The 18,874-nt window shown below is 49.3% G+C and overlaps 1 protein-coding gene across 1 annotated transcript in view; it reads left to right on the forward strand.

Annotated features, from left to right (window-relative positions):
• The first annotated feature begins 11 nt into the window (after positions 1-11).
• The window catches only part of R3HDM2 (R3H domain containing 2), a 106,206-nt gene continuing 87,343 nt past the window's right edge, over positions 12-18,874 (forward strand). The window contains exon 1 of the mRNA XM_026659275.1: positions 12-136. The gene's annotated coding sequence lies outside the window, so the exon portion shown is untranslated. The remainder of the gene's footprint in view (positions 137-18,874) is intronic.

Here is an 18,874-nt window from a genome sequence, read left to right on the forward strand (position 1 = left end):
CCCCCCCGGCCCGGCCCCCCCTCCCCGCTCCGACCCCCCTTCGCTCCAGAGGAGGGGCCCGGCCCCGCTCGGCAGAACCCCCCTCCCCGGGGGCGGCAGCGGAGACCAGAGAGGGAGGGGGGGACAGACCCCCAGGGTAAGTACAACTCCCCCTCCCCCACCTTCTGCCCCCAAGGGGGGGTCTCCCGGGTGGGGGGTTGTTACCCCTCCCCCAGGGTGGTGGGGGGCGGGGGGCGGGGTTTAGCAGCCCCCTAAGTTTGGTGCCTGGAAGGGAGGCGAGGGGCTTTATCCCCCCCCCATTTGGAGTTGAGAAGTTTGTGCCCAGAGGGGGGGTGCGGGGGGGGTGTCAGGACTTACACCAGCCCCCTTCCCTGGCTTGGGCTGGAGGGCAACGGCGCCCTCCCCCCTTCCAGCCCCCCCGCCCAGTGTGGGGCCTGGGGGAGGCCCAGCCCTGGGGCCTGGGGCAGGGGAGACCCCAGGTGCGTGCTCAAAGGCGGAGCCTAGGGTCGGCCCTGCTGCTTTGCATTGCTGTGCCTAGGGTGGTTGGGGGCCCAGAGAGGCCCCCCGGTTCTCTGCTGAGATTCCTGTGGGGGAGCGAAGGGCGAAATTGGGGGGGGGTGTTTCTCATCTGCCAGCTTCCTGAGGTTCCCCCTTTTGTTTTGAACGTCCCCGGCGAGTGCCTGGCGGTTGGGTCTCTTGCTTCGCTGGCCACCTGCAACTTCTGCAGGAGCCAGGAACCAGCAAGAGGCTTGAAAAGCTTCATGTGGTGTCAGCCTGTCGGGGAGCTTGTAACTGGCCACCTGCATACGCCAGTGGTATTCTGTGACCAGTGTCTCTGGGAGTCCGAGGTAAAGGGACCTGTCCAGATGGGAGCTGAAAGGCCCAAAGTTTGTGATAACATGGGGGTGGGGGTGTCTGTGGCCTCTTTCATCTCAAAGAGAGAGATTAAAGATTGTGAAGTGTTATGAGACAGATCTGGTGATGAAGAGCGCTCTGTAAGAGAGAGAAATTACTGTTATTTATTGTTACTCACAAACTACCTGCATGCAGCACTTACGAAAGGCCACTAGCAGCCACCTCTGGACTGGGGATATGGGGAGAGGAATTCTGGGCCTGGAAACGGGAGCAAACACCCTGCTCTTTTGCAAAGCATGATGGGACCTTTAATATCCTTACAGAACAGGGCCTTTGCTTTTAAGAGCTGCTCTGAAAAATACAAACACAGTAAACTTCCTGGGACTTGGCTTGTTTGCCATAAGGCTGGAGAGCAGGCCGGGCCAGTGGTCTATATTATATAATTCACTGTCCTCTGTCTGACCATTTATGGATGCTTCAGGGAAAGTTGCAAGAAGCCCCTTAATTACGGAATAAGGTGCTCAAAAGGGATGTTTCATCCAAGCCACTGTCAGTCAGCCATTGTCTTATGCCCTGTGTCAGGTTTTTATCCCTTACAGTATTTGTTTAATATCATGTTTAATGTAACTTGCTATTTTCGCTATCATAGCCCGTCCTCTGAATCCTGCTATGAAGATCTCTTTTGGCACTGAGTTTTGCAGGTGGTGTATAAACCTTTTCATTTGATCAGTTTCATTGGCTGTGCCCCTGTGATCTCATGTTAGGAGAGGGTAGATAGGAGCCCCTGTATCATGAGTTATTTTATGAACCTCTATCACACCCTCTTCTGTCCTGTCACCTCTTGAACAGTCCCCATCTTCTGTGGAAGTCTTCCCAGGCATCTGGTTGTTTTTGATGCCTCTCTCTGAACTACTCCCATGCCTATTTTGAGATAGGGTGACCAAAACTGAGCCTGGAGATCTGAGGCCCACACCGCTGAGCCACTCTCTATGGTTTTATATGATCTCAGCCATCTCCAACCTTGCAGAAACTTCTTTTTAGAAGGCCAGTTGCCCTGGGCTGTCCAAAGAGTGCCCAGGCTCAATTTACGGCGAGTGTCATGCTGGCTGCTGGAATGGTGGGCCAGGCTCTAGTCATACCATGGCTGGACTATTGCCACAGGATTGCAGTCTCTTCACGACACGGGGTAGATTTGATTTATGCCTCCTCCCCTTTCCTTTATTTCTCCTGTATTGTACCTTAATGCAGGCAGCTAGCCTAGCGGCTCCTGAGCTGAGGATACAACATAAACTTGTACATAAAGCCCTTAGCAGCTTCTCTTCTATCTGAGTGGTGTCCGGGCCTGCACTTTGTGCTCTGTGTCTGACCTATAGCTTTATTACACCTTCTGTGCCCTGGGGTAGCTCCAGTCATGAGGCCTCCTCTCCTCTAGTTCTGTGTCAGGAGACGCCTGGCTTACCATATGCATACCTGTGGTTCGCCTAGGCGCCCAGCTGCAGTCAGAACACCTTGTGCTGGGATCGAGAACACCTCGCTCTGGCATCCCCTCGTGGCTTGCAAGTGAAATAGGGCTTGGCCAGTGCCTGGGAGAACCCGCAGAGGCATGATTGTTAGATGTACTTTTCCCTCCGAATTGGTCCTGGACCAGTGCCCCTGCCTGGTGCTGGGCAGCTGCTGAAGGGACTATGAAACTAAAACCCCCGTTAAGATTTTCAGAAGTGACTAATATTTTTGGCTGTCTGGCTTGAGACAGGCACTTCAAAGGGGCCTGACTTCCAGGGAGAGGGTGCTTAGGACTTTCCGATAATCAGCTCCCTTTGAGGCGTTTCAAGTTGGGCTCCCAGAAATTAAGGCCATAATCATTGTTACTTCTGAAAAGCTTGACCACGGCCATTTGTGGCCTTCAGAACTCCCGTGGTTGGCCTGGCACCCCCCTGCCCCCCGAATATGGGGTATTCGACTCTGCGTCTTGACCAGAGTCCAGCACAGGTAATTAGACTTGATTCTCGTTCACTTCCTGGCCTAAACTGCCTTGTACCATTGCTGTGCGCTGTGAAATGGGCTCTGTGTTTGGTCCCCGAGGTGGCTGCATTTCAGTGGGGGGGTGAAGTGATCCCTTTGTTACACCAGCGTGCAAACCACTTGTCTGATCTCAAGGCCTTCTGTAGCGCGCTCCCACTTCTGTAGGTATTTATGCTTAGCTTAGTGTTTGATCTAAGGGCTGGACTATACTGAAAACTATCATTGGCAGAGCTCAGTGTCTCAGGGGTGTGAAAAATCCACGTGCCTGAGAGACGTAGCTACGCCGACCTAACCTCTGGTGTCACTGACGTCGCTACTGCCCCTCGGGAAGGTGGATTAACTACAGTGACGGGAGGACCCCTCCCATCGCTGTAGTGTAGGGTGACCAGATGTCCCGATTTTATAGGGACAGCCCAATTTTTGGATCTTTTTCTTATATAGGCTCCTATTACCCCCCACCCCCGTCCCGATTTTTCACACTTGCTGTCTGGTCACCCTACTGTAGTGAGTGTCTACACCAGTGGTTCTCAACCTATTTACCATTGTGGACCGCATATGAAGCTCTCCGTGTTATGTGGGCCGCATCCACATAACATATATACTACCTGTATGGCCCTGAGGAGGTCACGTGAGCCGCAACTGTGTGCTGATTGGGTGGCGGGTTGAGAACCATGGGTCTACACGGAAGCGCTATGGCTGTAGTGTTTTAAGTGGAGACATAGCCTCAATATATGAAAGGAGCTTTGTAATTGTAAATTTCTCATTAACTTAAATGTTAAATGCCTGAACTCCGAGCATTCCTTTTAGCTGGCTGCTCCCTAACTTCTCGGGGGTGGGAAAAATGCTACCATTTCCAAGGAAGTTGCATGGGGATGGGATCCCCCCAGCGCCCTTCGTGTCGCTGTCAGCTCTTTGAGGCTATATCTGGTCTAGTGTAGCAGCTTGCAGTCCCAGCCTCTCCCCCTCATCCTACTGTTCTCGGACTGCTTGGTGCTGTCTCTTTCTTGCTTCACCTTTCCCCTGCCTGCCTCCCACAGAGGGGTCCAAGGTCATGATCACCTTGGGAGGCAGGGTGACTCAACTGCACTTTGTGTTACTCTTTTGTGGTGGGGGCAGGAGCGGTGTCTTCCACTGTGGGCTCTGCCACAGACCTGGGTTCTTTCCTCCTCTGCGTGGCTGGTCACAACTCTTCACACGAGCCTGCTGGGAAGCAGGAGCAACGGAAGGCGCATGGCCCTGCGAGTTATCTCGTTCCTCCAAAGGAAGCTTCCATCATTCTTAAGACATTGGATCCCCAGGGCTTAACTGAGTGGTTTGGTATTGGGGGACGGGGGAGTTCTTTGGAGGAGCAGGATCTTTCCTTGGGATCCAAGGAGCAGTCATCAACGGGGACATATTTCCCTGCAGACTGACTCTGGCGTTCCTAGAAGGGGAGCAGCACCTGGGAAACAAGGGGGAGAATTGAATAAAGGCTGCAGAGTTAAAGCTTTAGTGACCACCCCCAGGTTTGTGAGAATGTGACTTTTTCCTGCCTGCGAAGGTCCCGTACACGGCCGATGCACACGGGAATTCTTCTCTTCCGTCACTCTGGGGAGCAGCGCTGGTGTGTTTCAGTCCCCAGCCCATTTGCCAGAAATGAAACGGACGAGCACACGTGTGTGTCTGCAAATCAAAACACAGCTGGCCGAGCTACTTTTAGGCCTCCCAGCCTTCATGCTCCTTTAACCGTTCTCCGTGTAAAGAAATTCCACCAGTGGCTGGCCTTGGTTCAATCCTCCTTGTCTCTGACGCCAGCTGAAGTGGTCTTGTTGCACCTGTTGCCTTCACGGCTGGGAATTCAGCCTACATTTTCAGTCTCCCTTTGAACACTCAGGCCTGCTTTCTCTAACCATTTAGAACAGTTAAGATCCCTCACTGCTTTATTCACTCCCCCCAGATCCATTCTGCTTTTTCTGCCTAAGTTCTAGCAAGTATGAATGGCATAATTTCCCTGCCTCTCCTCTTAAATTCATGTTGGCAATCCGTAATTAAGTCATAGCTGTGAATGTCCCCAGTACTTTCCTTCAGAGCAAAGGTAGCAATTTGATAGTTTGCAGCCTATTTGCCTAAATCCTTTGTTAAATACAGATGTTCTTTCAGTGTCTCAGCACTCTGTCTGTGCCTCCTGGATTTTCAAAGAGCTGTGAAATGTATTTGCTGAAGATTTCCCGTCTCTTTCACTGCCTCCTTTGGAATGCAAGGGCGGATTCCATCTGGATCTAAAGCCCTGGCAGCTTTCAACTGTTCTCTCTCTTTTTAATGGAAGAGAATTTAGATGCTGATGAAAGGTGCTAGGTTGATAGTTCTGGAGATTGATTTACTCTGGCTACTGAACTGGCACCGCCTAGGTGTATTTGAGTAGCAGCTTCACCCACCAGTAAACCATGACTCCAGATTTAGGGGGCCTGTAGGAGTTAGGGGAATCATTCTCCTGGCCAGTTCAGCCACTGGCTTATCTGAGACTGCTAGCTGTGATGGTAGATTTCTGTGGTGGGGGCGCCTGTCCCTCTAGGGCTGCATTGAAATCCTCCAGGGCCTTCCATGCAGGCCACCAAATGGACATTAGAAAAGAAAACGTGCCACTCCTTGGATTTGGTTCCCTAGCCGTGAAAAGGGCTGTATCCCATTCCCTGGCTGCTTCCGCTCCCCAGCCAAGACCTGGGGCTGGGTTGGAACAGGCGCCCTAGAGGTGAGTAGCATATGGAGTTTATCCCTATCTGCCGTCTGTCCCCTCCCCTCATCATCAGATGTTGCCACTGCTGTTGTATTCGTCCGTTCCATGTGCTGCATGAACACTGAGACAAAATGCTGAGCTATTGAGTAACGTTGGACAATAGTTCAGTAAACTGCTGTCCTCCCATCTGGGGTCTTAGTAAGTTTTAGTCACTAATAGAGGGGTGGCCAACATCTGGCTCCGGAGCCACATGCGGCTCTTCAGAAGTTAATACGCGGCTCCTTGTATAGGCGCCGACTCTGGGGCTGGAGCTACAGGTGCCAACTTTCCAATGTGCCGGAGGGTGCTCACTGCTTAGCCCCTGGCTCTGCCCCAGGCCCCAGCCCCACTCCACCCCTCCCCTGAGCCTGCCGTGCCCTCGCTCCATCCCCCTTCCCCACCCCCCCGAGCCTCCTGCACACCACGAAAAGGTGGGGGAGGGAGAGGGAGGTGCTGATTGGCGGGCTGCCGGTGGGTGGAAGGTGCTGGGAGCCGCTGGGAGCCGGGCGGAAACTGATGAAGGGCTGCTGACGTATTACTGTGGCTCTTTGGCAATGCACATTGGTAAATTCTGGCTCCTTCTCAGGTTGGCCACCCCTGCACTAATATCTCATTGAGGTCTGAAGTTTGGAATGAATGGCTGGAATCCTGTGTCACCCAGCCTATCCCCTTGCCCCCCCCAGCATTGCTGTGTTATTCCAGGGGAATATCCAGTCCCATTTTCCCCTTCTCGATTGATCACCTGGCTGATTATCAGATGCACAGTGTGCTCGCTGGCTGAGGTTTTGAGGATATCTCTGTCCTTCGTCCCAGGGAGACATTCTTGACTCTTGCCCGGTGAGCAAAGATGGACGTGATTAAAGATACAAGCCCAGCTCTGCCATCCCACTCTTGGGGCCCTGTAGTGGGATGAGGCAGCAGAGAAACCAGTTCAGGACCAGAAAGCTCAGTATATTTTTTTAATTCTGATAATCAGATAAAATTGGGTCAATCTACCAGCATTTACTCGGGAGGCTCTCCCCTATTATGAATGATTTATTTGTACTGTGGTAACATCCAGGAGCTCCGTTGTGCGTGACACCCCGACACCGCCACGCTCTTCCAAGCTCCCCCCAGGGGAGTTGCCGCTCACAGCAGATTGTGCTGATGTTCAAAATCTGAGCGTTCAAAATCTCCGATCTCGACTGGGCTCCTGGCTGGGCTGGAGTGTCCCCGTCGGGTTGCTGTGTTCCTGGTGCATGGCTCCTTCTTGAGGGCGGAAGAAAAATAAGTGGTGGATGCACCAAACTAAGGGCTGGTCTACACTGGGGGGGGGATATCGATCCAAGATACGCAACGACTTCAGCTACGCGAATAGCGTAGCTGAAGTCGAAGTATCTTGGATCGAATTACCTGGGGTCCACACGGCGTGGGATCGACGGCCGCGGCTCCCCCGTCGACTGCGCTACCGCCTCTCGCTCTGGTGGAGTTCCGGAGTTGACGGTGAGCGCGTTCGGGGATCAATGTATCGCGTCTTAATGAGACGCGATATATCGATCCCGGATAAATCGATTGCTACCTGCCGATACAGCGGGTAGTGAAGATGTACCCTGAGATGCTGCTTGCAGCAAAAGGTGTAGCTGAGGGGGTCTCCCTTGTCTTGCTTACATGAGGAATGGAAGAGTTACCTGTGTTGGCAATGAAAAGGTCTTCACTGGGCATCTTGAGTCCATCCCTCACTGAGCTGAATGGGGCCCTTCCTGCCTCACCAAGGTTTTCGTCCAGGGTCTCTGCTGTCTTCTCTCTGGTTCAGCGTCTCTGGATTGGTTGGCTCACATATTTGACTTTTCCTTTGCTGCCAGGCCAGCAGAGATGCAGGCCTTTGTCTGCACACGCGTTTGTCCCAGTTTAGCTAGAGGTGTGATGTTGCACCCGATTTGGTTAAACCAGCGCAGCGCCGTGTGTGGTCTCCATTGACTTAAACCTGTCTCACTTCACCTTAAGAGATGTGAGCTGACCCTGTGTAAAGGGGGACGTCTACACAGCAGTTAAACAGCTGCAGCTGGCCTGGGTCAGCTGTCCTGGGCTCAGACTGCGGGGCTGTAATATTGCCGGGTCGACATTCAGGCTCAGGTGGGGGTCCCAGAGCTTGGGCTCCAGCCCAGGCCTGAATGTCTACACAGCAATTTTTATCCCTGCAGCCCAAGTGCTGCGAGCCGGAATCAGCTGACCCAGGCCAGCTGCAGCTGGGTGGTGGGTCTTTATTCCAGTGTAGATGTACCCAGGGTGGCTTGTCCCTTTAAGGGCCAGGAGGCCTGGGGCTAGCCAGCTCTGTTCAATCCGCCCACTTGTGCTATAAGTAACTGCATCTTAGCCAGAGGGGGCGGAACAGACAGGGGCTGGGGCTCTGCCTGAAACACCTGGGCCCCACAAAAGGACTGAGAAGACTGTTGCAGGAGTAGCTCCAGGAAGCAAGCTGTGCTTCTGTGGAAGGCCCTGTAGTGGGGTCTGGGAGAGGGGCTGAGACGGTGAAGGAGCCTGGGAAGTCAGGGCTCTATCCCAGAGCCAGAGAGAGATTGAAAGGCAGCCCAGAAGGTGCGGGAGGGGGGCAGGCTGGAGAGGAGCCCAAGCATGACAGAACCACCCTTTTTATGTGAACTTTTATTTGGACGTTTGTTACCCTGTAAGGCGTCCAGACTTGACGTAACTTAGCCAAAGGGCTAAGTCCTGGACAGAGGCAGGACATCTCAGGGTCAGAGGTGCGATCTCCAGGGGCAGCTAGAGGGGAAGACCTCTGCAATGCCACGCCCTGACGCCAGGGGGTGCTGAGGCGATTGGTGGCACGCTAGGTTTAAGCCGATGCAGTGCCAATACACTGCACTGGTTTAGTTAAATGGGGTGTGATCCCATCCCTTTAGTTAAACTGGTGCAGCTTTGCATGTCTTGCTCTGTTTTACTGGAGAAGAGGGTGTCAGCGTATGTAGTGTAAATAAAGCAAGTTACACCGAGGATGTACCTGGACCCGGCATGACGGATTTCTCCTCCTTGGGCAGCCAGCCTGCAAGGCTCTGGAATTCTGCTGCTAGCCGGCAGGGGTGGGGTGGGGGGGTGTCTGAAGAAGGAGCAACAGTATTGCTTCAAATTCAGTATGAATTAAACAAATGTCTGTTGTTGGTGGCCCTCCAAATCGAGCCACCATGAGTTGGCTGATGTTCTCAAGGCTTCCCCCCACCCCCCAACCATGGCTAAAGAGGGATGTGTCCTGCCCTTGGGCGGAGGGGAGGCTGAGTGCTGGAAGCCCGGGGGGTTGGGGGTGTCGCAGAGTGAACCCACCCCACACACTCCCTACAGTGATGGCTGCGTTGGATCTTATGGCTCCTGTCCTGTGGGGCTGGCTGGGCTCTGTTCTCCGCAGGCCCCTGGCACACAGGGTCACAGTGCCACTCAGGTTTGGCCCATCTCCCCAATGGGGGGTGGCCAGGCCAACTGTGAATGCGTGACCCTGTGTGTAAGGTGGCAATGCCACTTACTCATATTCAGGCGGGCTGCCCCCCTGTGAAGAGGGGCTGGGCCAAACCTGAGCAGTGCTGTGACCCTGGGGCGCCGGTGAGCAGATTGCAGCACTGGGAACAGGGAGCCCAGCCCAGCCAGCCCCGTGCAACAGGAGCGACTTCAGCTGGGATGGGGGTTTGGGAATCATGGTGGGACAGTCCCGTGAGACCTGGGACTGTTGAGAGGTACGCCAAGGTGTCGCAGCAGCAATGTCTTGAGGAGGGATTGCAAGGAGCAGAGGGCAGCAGACCTATGGGTCAGTTCAGGGAGTAAAGGCAAAGCGCAAGAGAGTGTGGAGAGGATTGTGGGAGAAGCAGACAAAGTTGGTTGGGGCTGGCCCTGCTGGCAAAGCAGAGGGATGGTGGCTCAGAGACCGTCTCTCTCTGTCTTTAGCCCCCACTGACTGTCACGTTCCCCACCGCCTCTGGCTTCTCTCCATGATATCCAAATCCCCTCGTCTGCATGCAGATGCTTTTAGTTCCCCTTATAATAGCGATGCCATTTGTGCTGCTATATTTAAGGTTGTGTCATCGCTTCCATTATAAGACCCTCTTTTCAGGGGGACGTTTATAATTCAACCATTAACAGAAATCTGGCTGTGCAGTTGTATTCAGCCTGAGAGCGTACGTTCAGCTCTGAGGTTTGTTTTTATATTATTTTACAAGTGTGATCCTGGCCACCCTGATGGCAGCTTTGCCATTGTCTTCAGTAGAGTCAGGCTTTCATCTAGCAGCTTCTAAAATTCTGTTCCCTTTTTCTAATATTTTTGGCTCTCTTAATATGATGGACCAGAGGCTCATAGGTCAAGGGCTTGTGTGTGCGCGTGCAGTATTTAATGACCTAATTCTCATTATTTAATCACAAACTTTGAATAGTTCAATATGCATTTTAAGAAACTTTTTTTGAACATCAGAATTCCTTTTTTTGGCTTCCTCCTCTTTGCTCATTCTTACACCTCCTCTGGGCGTGTCTACGCATGAAAGTTGCACAAGTTTTAACATGATTTTACACCTGTTCAGTTAAACTAATGCAAAGGACACTGGACATTCATTTACTTTAAGACAGGCTTATTGCTGTTTAGCTTAAGTCCGTTAGGAAGGGGGCTTAAAATAAACTGGAATAAGGGATTTTGCCACCAGTTTAACTAAGGGTACGTCTACACTACGAGATTAATTCGAATTTAGATAATTCGAATTTGGGAAACAGATTGTATAAATTCGATTGTGCGCGGCCACACTAAGCACATTAATTCGGTTTTTAACCACATTAATTCGGTGGTGTGCGGCCACACTACCCCTAATTCGAATTTACAAAATCGATTTTGGTGCTACTCCGCTCGTCGGGGTGGAGTACAGAAATCGATTTTAAGCGCCCTTTAATTCGAAGTAACTGGCTCCGTTGTGTGGACGGGTTAAGGATTAATTCGGATTAACGCAGCTAAATCTTAATTAAAGTCGTAGTGTAGACCAGGCTTAAGGGCTTGTTAACATGAGATAATTGCACTGGTTTAGTGTATGTTGGTGTAGTTAATCTGGTGCAGAAGGCTGTGTGAATGTTCCTAATTCAGTGTAAGAGCGACTTATTTGGCTGAGTTAAACCTGTTCGTAATTGATCAAGACTCTGTCTTCATTGTAAAAAAACCCATGTTTTTACATTGAGATTGCTAACTTGCTGTAAAATCCCAGTGGAGCCAAGACAGTTTTTACCTTGATGTAGCTAGTTAAGGTCGATGTAAAACATACCTGTTTTGTTCCAGTGAAGACCTTGACAAAAACGAAACTGAAATAAGCCACTCATACTGAAATCAGTGTCCACACAGCCTCTTGCGATGGGTAAGTTCAAACCATGTAGACCAGACTTCTGTCTCTTTCTCCCTTTCTTTACTCACAGTTTCTGTACTGATTTAGCTATATGGGTACAGAAACGCTATAAACCAGCCCTTCTGTTCTCTGCTCTGCCTTTCTCTCTGTCTCCCAACCCCCCTCCCCGTGGTTCCCCCCCCCCCATTACCCCTCTCGCTGTATTCTGTTTCCTCTAACAGCAAAGTAAAATGTGATAAGATTATGATCTCCAAACAAGCAGCTTCTGAGTTTGTGGTCCTTGTCAATTTTCATTGCTATCCATAATGCAGAGGGGACTAACAGAAATTAAAGTGGCTGAAGTATTGTGTGCAGGAGGTTTCAGAGATCAAGATTTCTTGTAAGTTTCAATTTGCAAATGGCGAGCCACAGCAACATAACATTTTAAATGTTACCTGGCACTTTTAGTATTGTGCAAGAGTTTCCATAGAACTGTAACTGAATGTTTGGTGTCTCAGAAGAGTTTCTAAAACAACCTGTCATTCTTTTGAATACCTCCTTCAGTGCGACTGGCTGTGGTCTGTCTTTCATGGTATTTCCCAGCAGGAAGTCCAATCTGGTGATGCAGTTTTAGAGGCAGGAGATGCAGTTTGGCATTTGAATGCAGGAACCTTTTTGGAGTTTACAGCCTAAACAGAGAGAGGACGAGAGGAGAATTTGTTTGGCTTATGTTACAAAAGGGAAACTAAGGCCAGGAAAGACTAAATGAGTTGCCCATATTCATACAGGAATTTGTAGCAGAGTCATGATTTGAATCCAGATCCCATGAGTTTCAGTCCAGTGCTGTAACAGGGGTTCCCGCTCGATAATTATTCTTACTTCTGTTTGACACATACTGGTTGTTTCTAGTGATCTGTAGTTAGATGCAGTGACTAGAATTTCTCTTACAAGACTCTGGATTGCTCCATTCACGCCATGCCTGAAGTGTCACCTATTGAGCATCAGCGATGTGAAATTTCATCTTCTTCGAGCGTCCTCCTTTCTGTCTGATACACCTCCCAGCTTCAAGCCCATGGGACTTGTTCACCTGGTCTAGAAGCACAGAAAAGCTCTTACTGCAAAGTTCCAGACGATATGTTTCTGTTCTTGCATTAGCGTAAAATTGTGCACTCTGCAATGTTTGTTGAAAGCTTGCTAGAAAACTTTTACATTTGTAGCCTAAAGAGACAGAGAAAGAAGGGTTCTTAGGGAGGCAATCTGTAGGCAAAACCACTGGGGAGGATGTGGGGAGTGTGTTTCCCCCCCTTTCGACTTTTATACTCTCCTGATGCCATCATCCCTTTGGCCCAGGCACTCCCGTTCTACCTTTCCCTCTCCATCACTTTCTTTAAGGGGTATCAAGTTGTGTTCCCAAAATAACTAGTCTCTTCTGTAAATCTTGGCCTAGTGTTTGATGTGTTGAGTAGCAGTCTGGGCATGTTTGCTGAGAACAGCCATGGCTCATTGGTAACGGATAACTCCCCCGACTGAGCGACCACATTCAGGATCAGTGAAGTTGTTTTCATTAGATTTTGGGGCTGTATTCAATATTTTATATTAGTCCAAAAGAAGAGTGGAAAATATTAATGAACACCGTATATCTTAATATTGTAATTTTTACCTGTTTATTATAGAATATGCTAAGTGCACCCATCAGTGAAAGGGCAGCTCCGGGATTTCTATTTATTTTAAATCCATTTCTGTCATTCTGCTGATTCACTTGGTGCAGTATCCTGGTGAAAACTGGGAAGAGTAGAGAATTGTTCATTCTACTTTTTTTTTGTTGTTGAATGAACATAGCTGTTGATAAAATACTTGATCCATGTTAGAGTTCCATAGCTAGGCAGATGATTGTTTCCTGAGGGAGCTAAAATCTTGAGCTAGAAATGATTCTACCAAAGGAAGGTTTATTTTTGTTCTCTGGGGGCCGAAGCTTTAATCCGCATGGGTCTGATCTGGTGCCTGTTGAAATCAAGAGACAGCTCCCCAGTGGCCGCAGGGTCAGACCCTGTAACCTGGCTTCAGAGCCCAAAGCTAATCAAAAGACAGAAGGCGTTCCGATTTCTCTGCTTGCTTGCACAGTCCCAGAAGTGGATTTTCATCTTGGCTGGAAGTACGCTCTGTCAATGCCAGCGGTGTTTAACCTTTGTGTCGGCCCAAGCCTTTTTAAAACTAAAAATTTAAGAAGTTCATCCAGGACGTACTGCGGCAGCTCGGTGTGGTGTGCTGAAGGTTTGCGTTATATTGGGAATGAAATGAGAGCACCAGGCCTCTGATGTGATGGCATTAAGGTCTGTAGAGGGAGAAGAGACCTTGGATCACACTTTCCACCTGTCGTGAAGTGGTTTAAGCTTCGCTGTTTAAGCGTAATTCATAAAGAGTAAAGTAGTTACTTCTGTCTTAAAGCGCTTTCCAATCTGCAGAATGCTAGTTTCTAATCCTAGAAATGCAGGGCTGGAAGGGACCTCGAGAGATCGTCTACTCCAGTCCCTGCCCTGAGGCAGGACCACACGTACCTAGACCACCCCCGGCAGGTGTTTATCAAACCCGTAATGAAACATCTCCAATAGTAACAGCCCATTATCCTCCACTAGATTCTTTCCTCTGTGGATCTCAAAGCTCTTAAGAACAATGAATCTCCTAGTAGGCCTGTGAGGTAGGGAAGCAGGAACCTTCTATCACAGACCGAGAGTCTGAAGCCCCTAGAGGGGAAGGGACTTGGCCAAAGTGCCAAGGAACAGAGATGGGAAAAGAACCCAAGAGTCCTGACTCTCAATGTCCTGCTCTGACAGTTTGACTCAGTATTAGGACCTCTTATTTCTGGTGTCCGCATTGACTTAGATAAGCCTGGCATGTCCAGTATGTCTTTAGGGGGCAAGTGCTGTTTACTGTATAAACTTCGACAAACAAGCAGTAAGCAAAAAGGAGGAGAGCAGCTTTGAAAAGACGCTAACTACTTAAATTTTATATCCTAGATGATTTATTGTGACCCCTTCGCTGGCAGGTGCGATAGGGCCTCCGTACTTTGCGCTTTGCTATACTTTGGACTTTGCCGTACGTTGCCGGCATTAGAGCACACTGCAGGAAGGGGCACCGTGTAAGTGCCTGCCGTTATTGTTTGGAGTTGCCAGATACTGCGGTCTTCACGTTTCCCATCAGTGTTTCTTGCTCTGATGAGGAGGGAAGGGGGAGGGAGTTACTCGAGTTTGGCCCTTGGACGCTTTCTGCTTTAAAATAAAATACAACCACATCACAAAAGAGTTGGCGCTGTGGCAGCAAACTGGCAGACTCTGAAGTGCCAGCGCTTGTTTCCAGCAAGCGACGTGGGGTGGTGACTATTGGCTGCCTTTCTGGCGCCTGGCTGCGAGACGCTGATGAACTGCAGAGCCTTTTGGGAGGTATGTCTGTAACCTCTTACAGACAACAGGACACAACAGGTGTGTGTTGTAGTGGCGCTTAGGTGCCCTAGTCACAGGCCAGGATCCCTTTGCGCTAGGCGCTGTACAAACACAGAACAAAACGAGGGTCCCTGCCTCAAAGAGCTTACAGTTGAAGTAGAGATTTTGCTGGGCCCTTTTCAGAGTGTCTAACAGCCTTATGTTTCAGCAGTGGGTTATTAGAGTGAGCTTTCCCTTTAATAGCCGGAGTCTAATGAAGAGCCAAGCAGCCCCCCTGGATGTGACTTGGAAGAGCCCTACTTGCATTTCCCGCTCCGTGCGGTAGCCCTCTTGTGAATTGGGTCCGGTTACCAGTCAGGTGAGAGGAGCAACGACCTCTGTGGGTGTCTTCACTTTCGTGCTGAAAGGCCATCTGTTTTGGGTGTCCGTATATTGCGTGTGATGAAAGGTAAGAGAACTGTTTTTGCGTATAACTTGGGTGTAGCAAGAGTTCCGTGGGAGTCAGGCAGGTTAACCCAGTTGTAATGACTGGACCAGTTGATTCTTTCATTGAGAGACCTGCCACATGACTTCCCAGTATATGGCCAGTGTCCATAAGGAACCCAAATAAACGTGATTATCAGTGTACCTTTACTTTGTGTGACATGTGAAAACACTGGCAGAAGGGCTGCTGATACAGTCTCGCGCCATAATTTAACACCAGGTTATTAAAATGTCCTGAACGCTGCCGTTTTCCCTACACGCTTTGGCATGCAAGCATTTTTTTCAAAGATCTGGCCATTGTAGGCTCTTGAAGTGAGTATCCTAATTAGGATCATTAGCATCTGTATCAATTGATAATCTAGCGTATATCTTGATTATTTTTCTCTTTCTGGATGACTGCTTTATATTGCAAGGCAGCTAATTTCTGAGTGATTTTAAAGGTGCAGATATTAAAATGAATTGCATGCCTTCCAACTCTTTCCATTACCTTGCTAAATTTAGACTAACTAGTGCCGCTGCAGAATTGAGCTCTCTGGGGATTTTAATAAGAGTCAAGGCAGATAATATCCAGACTCCTGGAGCAGCAGAGAAGAAAAGTAGCCTCAAATTAGCTTTTTGCATCTGTCATCACAGTTACTTTATTAAACCCAGGTCCTACGGAAAGTCAGAGCAACGTGCATGCTCATTCACAAAGCTGATAATGCAAACCTCATGATAGCTGTGTCTTGGGGACAGATTGGATTAATGATCCAGCCTGACTTCCCTCTCCTAAATCATGTCCTGTCAAAATTCCTCAGCATCCCAGGCTTTCTGTCCGCTCACCCCCAAGTTGCCGAGCTCAGAGCGTCTCCTTGCTTTGCTTTCAGATCTCTGGGGGATGCTGACTGGCTGCTCAGCAGATGAGTTTTGCACTTGGCAGCTTGTTTGATTAGAGCAGTTGAGTTTTCCGTCCTTGCAGTGTCTTGCTGCTCTCTGCTGCGTGTCTTTAAGCCAAAGTGGTGTTTGGTACAGTTAGAGAGGGGAACAGGAGCCTGGACACCTGGCTTCTAGTCTTGCCTCTGTCAATGATTTGTAGGGTAACTTTGGGCAAGTCACTTCACCTGTCTCTTCAGTTAGGCAATCTGTGCTATGGGTGTAATAAAATGTTCCTCCTTCACAAGGGAGTTTGGAGGCTTAATGTTTGTACAGGAGCTTTGAGATCCTACCGTGAACGGTGCTATAAAAGTGCTATGTAGCTTGTTGTTTGAGCTACTTTGCCTGTATTAAACTGAACTAAAATTTAATTTTAAAGGGTAAAACTTTCAACAGGGACTTAGGACCAGATTTACAAGGTATTTAGGGGTCTAAAGGTGTCGTTAGGCACTTAGTGGGAGTTTCAGAAATGCCTGGGCACCTAACTCCCCCTGAAATCAGTGGGATTTGGGTGCTTGGACAATCCTACTAGGTGCCGATCTGCATCTTTAGGCGCTCGGAGCCACAGTTATTAGGGTGTTTAAGTCCCTTGTGAAAATGGGACTTGGCATTTTTGAAAACTTTAGCCAAAATGGCCCAATTTTTATTTTAAATCCTGAAAAAAAATGTGGTGGCTGTTAGTGGGTTATGGCTCCAGATCTATACCTGGCACTTTACAAATTGAAGGTTGAAAGGTCCCCGACTCTGAGGGCTGGTCTACACTTGGGGGGGATCGATCTAAGATACGCAACTTCAGCTACGAGAATAGCGTAGCTGAAGTCGACGTATCTTAGATCGACTTACCTCCCATCCTCACTGCGCAGGATTGATGGCCGCGGCTCCCCCGTCGACTCCGCTTCCGCCTCTCGCCCTGGTGGAGTTCCGGAGTCGACGGGGAGCATGTTCGGGGATCGATTTATCACGTCTAGCCAGTGCTTAAAGTGTGTGCCTCGGTGACCTGGCTCGATTTTGAATTCTGTTTCTCTGAGTGGGTCTGTGGCCACTTCCTCTCACACACTTTAAGCACTAATTAAAAGAGAGGAATTATTTATTTCTGCAGTGCTGTAATGTGCACAGTGCTTATCTGACACACACGTGATAAAATGGGGCCCTATTCTCTGTTGGTCGTAGGCACCATCGTAATAAACACGATGGCTATTAATAATGACTAGTCTAGTTTCATTGTCTAAGCCGAGGGAGGTGCAGAAAACAAAACTTGTCCAGTTTCAATGCGCTAAGATTATGTTGGTAAGGAAACTTATTTTTTAAAAACAAGACTTTAATCTGATGGTGATTTAAAAAATATATATGTTTCTCTGCCTGTAATCTAAGGTGTGTGTGGTCATCAGAACCTCACCTTAGACTTCTGACTTTCAGAACGGATGGGTTTTGTGTGTTTATCCCCAGCCTGGGAATCAGGAAGTCTAGATCCAATTCCCAGCTCTGCCCTAGATGACCTTTAGGAAAGATGCAGACAAATTGGAGAGATTCCAGAAGAGAGCAACAAAAATTGTCAAAGGTTGAGAAAACCTGGCCAATGAGGAAAGGCTAAAATCTTGAGAAAAGGAGACTGAGCAGGTGACGTGATAAGTCTTCAAATATGTTCAGGGCTATTATAAAGAGGACGATGATCAGTTGTTCTCAGTGTCCACTGAAGGTGGGACAAGACATGATGGGTTTCATCTGCAGCAAGGGAGATTTAGGTTAGATATTAGGAAAAACTTGCTAACTCTAAGGGTAGTTAAGTACTGGAACAGGCTTCCGAGGGAGGTTGTGGGATCCCCATTGTTGGAGGTTTTTAAGAGCAGGTTGGAGAAACACCTGTCAGGACTTATCTAGGTTTACTTGGTCCTGCCTCAGCACAGGGAGCTGGACTGGATAAACTCTCGAGGTCCCTTCCAGCTGGACATTTCTATGATTCTATGTCCTTGGGCAAATCACTTCCCCTCTCTTTGCTCATTTCCTCATTTGCATAAGTGGGAACATGCTACTGACTCATCTCAGGGGAGTGTTGGACTTGTTAATGTTTGTAAGGTGCTTAGATGCTGCAGTGAATGGGGAAGAGGGGTCTATAAATTCCTAGATAGAACTTGAGATTTCCCAATCGTTAGCACCTGGTTCAGTAACATCAAAAACAGAGAGAGAGAGAGAGAGAGACCCCCGGGCAGTGGGAGACAGGCACCTCACCACGCTCCTGAAGAACTTGCTTGTGGCGTTTTGTGGCAGTAGATCTATGTGACATCTAAGAAGGTGTAAATGAAAGTAACTCCCTCTGTAACGCATCTTTAGCTCCTTCCCTAGACAGGAGCAGCCGGAGATGAGCAGGTAGGCCTCGGGGTGGTGCCTTATTGGCAGAGTGGCACCTCTTAGGCCACTGCAGTGTGTCTGGGGCAGAAGTCCTGGTGAGGGACTTAACGCAGAACCTCCCCCAAATTAGAGCACTCCCGACAGTGTCTCAGGTAGCTCTCCCTTTGAATATTGGCTGAGGAAGAAACCTTCCTTAATCTGGAGGAAAGGAACCATGTCAGATGCCTTTCAAAGTGATGTTGGGGTTGCTGATTACCATAAGCAACTCCGCATTCTCTTTGGAAACCTCCCATCTGTGAACTGGCTTCTCCGACTGTGCCCGAGAAAGGTGCGGGGGGAAATCTCTTGTCTTGGTTCAGAATGTCCGGTTTCTCAATCCCCTGCACCTTCTCCTGTTCTCTAAGCCCTAGTGAACCCGATTAAAAGACAACCTGACCTACTTCTGGCTTTTGAGTTCGTAAGCAAAAGTGAGGATTTCTCCTGCTGAGCCTGAGTGTGGGTAGCAGCCGCAGAAGCATTGATCAGATTTCCAAGACGGTTGCAGTGTCAGAATGCTGGGATTCCCTTGTATGCAGCTTGTCAATAGGGCACATGCTGATGTCTTCTTCTGTAGAAAGCCCAATTTCATTATGTATTGGGAGCGCATACTGGGTTTGTGCACTGCAGATTGAGTCACTCCCATTGAATTTCTCTCCGCTGATTATTGAGTGTGGGCAGATGCAGCCTACTCATTAGAC

This window comes from Terrapene carolina, unplaced genomic scaffold (assembly GCF_002925995.2).
Source record: "Terrapene carolina triunguis isolate 2854851 unplaced genomic scaffold, T_m_triunguis-2.0 Scaffold616, whole genome shotgun sequence".
In the NCBI taxonomy this organism is placed as follows: Eukaryota; Metazoa; Chordata; order Testudines; family Emydidae; genus Terrapene; species Terrapene triunguis.